Source organism: Crocodylus porosus, unplaced genomic scaffold, assembly GCF_001723895.1.
Source record: "Crocodylus porosus isolate Cpor-Errol unplaced genomic scaffold, CroPor_comp1, whole genome shotgun sequence".
Lineage (NCBI taxonomy): Eukaryota > Metazoa > Chordata > Crocodylia > Crocodylidae > Crocodylus > Crocodylus porosus.
Window position 1 is genome coordinate 77578895 of NW_017728886.1, and position 5241 is coordinate 77584135.

A 5241-nucleotide genomic window follows, 5' to 3' on the forward strand; every position below is an offset into this window, starting at 1 on the left:
ACTTACAAGGACCGGTTTTATGTTGTCCATTATTCAGCCTTCATAATTTATCTTTTAAGGCTAAACTGAAGGGAAAATTCAGTTTATATTAATTCAGGTCACTCAGCTGGGGTCTGTGGTGCACAGTGCAGTTCTTCTCACTAAGTGCTGAGGTCCTGGGTTCAGGTCCTGGCCTCTCCCCATTTATCAGGAGGCATTACTTTGTGGTTAGGGCTGCCAGGCTCTGGAATGGACTCCCAAGGGAGGTGATGCTCTCCCCTACCTTGGGAGTCTTCAAGAGGAGGTTGGATAGATATTTGGCTGGGGTATTATGATCCCAGCACTTGTTACTGCCCAGGGCAGGGGGTTGGACTTGATGATCTGTTCAGGCCCCTTCTGACCCTAGAAATTATGATTTTTTTTTTCCAGAGTTGTGCCATTCTGAAGAGTTACATCATTTCAGATATTACTGCAGTGATTCTTCATCAGCTAGCTTATTTATTACTGGATTTCCCTTACCCATCTGCCAAATACTCTGAAAAGTTTAGTTAGATATCCTACAGCCTATGTTTTTTGTCTTTTAATTGTAATTCTGTCACCTGAGTTGCCTTCTGAATAAAGCTAATCAGAAAAGTGGTGTTAGCAAACAACATTCTGCCAAAACCAATATTTTTATTTACATGGGTGTCACAGGTTGGGGACCCAGGAGCGACCGTAATCTCTCCTGGCGCTCCCTACTGTGCCAAGTGGGTGTCCATGCACCCTCATTATCTCTCCTGCCACGTCTTTGATAGTGAAAGTATTGTAAGGGAGGCTGCCTTTTACCCCCGTGAACACGGTACCCCTTGGCGTACTCCCACCGGTACCCCATCTACCGATGATTCTATGCAGTCCCCGCCACAGGGCTATGCGTGGCTCCTACCACCCCTCATACCACGCCCCAAGCCTCTCAGTTGTCCCGGACGTTGTTGCGTCTATGGTCTTTTCTTAGCGGCCCTCTCCAGGCTTCTACCCGTACGCTCGCCCTCTCTGGGACTTCTACCCAATACGATGCAAATCGCCCTCCCTGGGGCTTTTACCCGATACAATGCAAATTGCCCTCCCTGGGGCTCTACTCACACCCACGCCCGCACTGGGGCCTTGCTCGTGACTCCCACGATCGGGGCTCAGGTGGCCGTAGCCGTGCCTAGCCCCCAGACCCGCCTTCTCGGGTCACTCATCCGCACTGGGCTCCTCGCCCCGCACAACACTGCCCGCCTGGGCCGGGGTCTATGCAGCCCCCAAAACACGGTACCCTCCCCAGCACCAGGAGGTACCCTCCCCACGCTACTGGGGAGCTCCCATGAGGCCTCCTCCAACCCCTACAGCCTCACCCAGTACTCCAGTGTAATGATAAACAAAACCATCGGCCGTTCAGCCCCAACTCAAACTCAGGCCTCCTGGCCAAAACATAAACCCTAAACCATCATACTCTTTATCTTCCCCAAATCCCTACCAGGGGCTCCTCTGCCTGGTATCCTCACTCATAAGGTGCTCAGGCCTTCAGGCTCCTCAACTCAGCCTGCTCCCACAGAGCTCCATCTTCCGCAACTGCCAGAGGGCAACTCCCTCCTTGGCCTCAGCCTAGGCTGTTTATATAGGCCAGGCCCTGCCCCCTTCCCGTCAGCTGACCCTTGTGGTTGCCTCAGCAACCAACACCTGTCCTTCTCTAGGAGCAGGCACTTCAGTGCACTGCGACAATGGGTTTTTTTGGAAAATGGGTAAGAGCAAAACCCAGTGGAATGCTGGGATGCACTTCAAGTCAGAGACCCCAGTCGAGAAATAACTCCCCTTTTTATACTATTGTATCTTCATTACTTAGATATACATAATTATAGGCCAAGTAGCATATAGGAATTTACATCAAATATACATCAATATAAAGCAAAAGGGAAGAAAAACAACTAGTACTACAACTGGAAAACATGTTATCCTTAAAACTCTTCACCTGTATTATTATTTTTTATTTGTTAAGAAAATGACTCCCAAAAGGTGTTCTGCAACAGTCTAGTATGTCTTGAAAAATGCGTTGAATGGGGCTCTGGCTGGGCTGGCTCTGTATGGCTAGATTAGGCATCAGCCATAGCAGCCCTTATAGAGGGATCAGGCCCTGGCTGGTCCAGCACTGAGAATCAGGTCAAGGGATAAGACTGGTGAGTGAAGCAAAGCTGCCAATTTTAATCTAGCAAAAAAGAACACCACAAGTATCAAAAGTTTGGGAAACGCTATGTTAAGGACATGCCAGATCAGTTTTTAACTTTTCCATTGTCTTAACTCCAGAACACTTTTGCTTCTATGAGTTTAGGCCTAACTTTTTTCTCATTTAACCCAACTCCCTAGCTGGACTGAAAGCTGAATATAAATTATTGACTTAAGTATTGTTGGAGTGATGGTTTAACCATGATAGTCCAGGAAATATGTAAGAGGCAAGGATTTCTGTGGGTGATATCTTGTATTGGACCAACTGCATGGTTGGAAAAGACTTAGACAAGCTTTTGGATACAATGCATTCTTTTTTAGGTCTGAGGAAACAGGAGACTCAATGACTGATTAAAAACAGTTTGCAGGCCTCTCAACTTGGAGGAGAGAGAAATTTCCAGGGGTAACAGATCACAAAAGGTTACCTTGTTTAGATGATCTATCTTCACACTACAGGCAATAATGATCCTCTTCCCTTTTGGAAGGTCTTGCTCTTCTACTAATCAAGCTACCTTTTCTTCTGTGATTTGCTTGTCTGCTCCTCTGATACTCTTCAAGACCTGAACAGATACCCCTCCCCCCGCAAAAAAAGAGTTGGGTAAATTTGTACCTGCCAAATAATGTACTGAATATAAAAAGTCTTGAACTTTTATCATCTAGCTACACTTACAAGAATCCACTAATGGCATCTAAAACAATGAAAACCATAGCTTTTGTTAATTAACCAGTTACGTCTGCTACTTTAGGTAGTTAAAGTACTCCCTTCAAGTCCCTTGGATTCAAATCTATTCTTATTTCATCTCTCCTCAGTTTGTTTAAAATTTCTATACAACTGACCCAATCTACAAGTTCTTGAACTTTCACTATGACACATGATACTTGTGGTTTTAGGTTATGTGATTTATCTGCCAAGGACCCCAAGTCTTCAGTTACATCCTTGTATTGCTTTTTTGCTCTAATTTGTGACAACTGGTAAGCCTACTATGCTTTAATTGTAAGCCTTCTGTCACCAGAGGTTCCCGCAATGCTTTCATTCTGATACTCAAAGTATAGGTTGCATTTGTCACATACTTGCATTTTTCTGATGTAGGTTAATAACCAAATACTTGAACTGCAAAGTTATCCAGTTTTGTGCAATACAGAGAACATTGGCCTATGCTCCTGTGTTCATTTTAAGATTTACAATGTTATGATCATTAATGAGCAGATTCCCTTTCACTCAAGGGCAATTCAGTTCTCAATGTACCTTAAAATAGATCTTTTGTCTGTCTTTTTAAGGGTTAAAAATACCCTTGGGGGTTCTTTCCAGATATGAACATTTTCAGAAAATGATTGCATTTTCTTGCCCATATGTAACACAGCTTTTTGCAGCCCGACTAGGGACACATTTAAAACAACCTTGACTTGTCCCTGACCATTCTCTCTCCATTTACTGTGGTCGTGATCTTTTATTGGTAACAGGAAGCCTTCCAGTCCCTTAACTTCTGCATATTTATCCATTTTAGGCTTCTTTATCAACACACGCACACATATTTTCCTTGTTTCCCCAGTCCTTTCAATCATTTTACCATCATTTCCTTTGCTTGACATATATCTATGGCATGTTCAAAAGTTAACCAGTCTCCCTCAACACTTTTGCATGCAAAAAGTCTGATGCAATACCACACAATATTATTGTTAATGAAGGATTTAGTGGGTCCCTGTGGTAAGGCCAGCTGTGACACTCCTTAATGGCCCCACTTATTCTGCTTCACTCTCCAAACCCTCAGCCCCCTGCCCACCTTTACCTCCCACTTCTGACCTGCCATACTTTGATATTAATGTGATTACCGGGGAGGCTGCCTTTAGAGGCCAGAGCAGTTTCTTCCATGGTGCCTTCCTTACTGGCTTTGTCTCTCTAGGCTTCTCCACCCCTAAGCTCAGTCTCTCTGAACTGCTCTAGGGTGTGCTTCCTCTTTATATAATCCACAGGCTCCTTTGCCTTATCATGCAGTTGGGTTCTGCCTCACCAGATGCTGCTAGTCAGGCAGGGGGCATATCATTTATGGTGGTGTGGGGCTCCCATATGTTTCCCTCCTGCCGCTTTTTCTGCCGGCTGCCATTTTTATTTTTGCTGGCCGGCAGTCGTTAGTGACGTCACCGACTGGCCCCAACTGAATAAAGACATGGCTGATGAGCCGCATGGGCTTTTCTTCTTCGCCCCGCGGGGCTGCTGCTCCTGTTGCTGGTAAGTAGTGTTTATTTTCCCCATTTCTCTCCTCTCTCCTATGACACATCTGTCTTGCCTATCTCATCTGCCACACCTTGTTAGTAAATAATTAAGTTGTTTGTTAGGCAGGAGGCTGCCCGTCGTGCACCCAGCTATACTGGGTCAAACATGCACGCCCTGACCTTCCCTGCACATGTCCCATGCCTCGCAGGTGTTACTACCGTCATCAGCTCTCTAAGCCCCTGGCATTGAGCCCCCTGGCTCCTGTCCCTCTGCAACCAACAGACACCACGTTCTCTAGTGACTGGCTTTCTGCACCTCTCTCAGGCACCTGACTGAGCTAAGGGTACCCTTAGCTGCATCCCTCTGGTGCTGTGGGCTCACTGTGCCCCTGAAGCTGTGCTATGTTTGCTGTGCCTGACACTGGGCTCTACCAAATCATATGCCCTCCCTCTCTCTCCAGGCACTAATGAGGCCTCCAAACCTGCCCTTCTAGCCTCATTCCGATCCTCCGGGGGTAACCATAAACACAAACAAAAGCCCCTAAGCCAGGGGTAGGCAATGTTTTTTGGCCGGAGTGCTGAAAAAAATAATCACAATATCTACCTTGGAAGGTGCCAGAGTGCCAACATGCCAGAAAACAAAATGAGGGCAGGGGATACATGGCAGGATGCAGTGCATATTAGTATAGTTAATAATCAAAAACGTTGCCCTTTTTATGATAAATATCAGATTTTCTAAAAACTGTAATCCTGGCAACAATATAACTTCTGATACTACCTTTGATTTTGTGTATTTGTTTTGTGTGGGTCCGT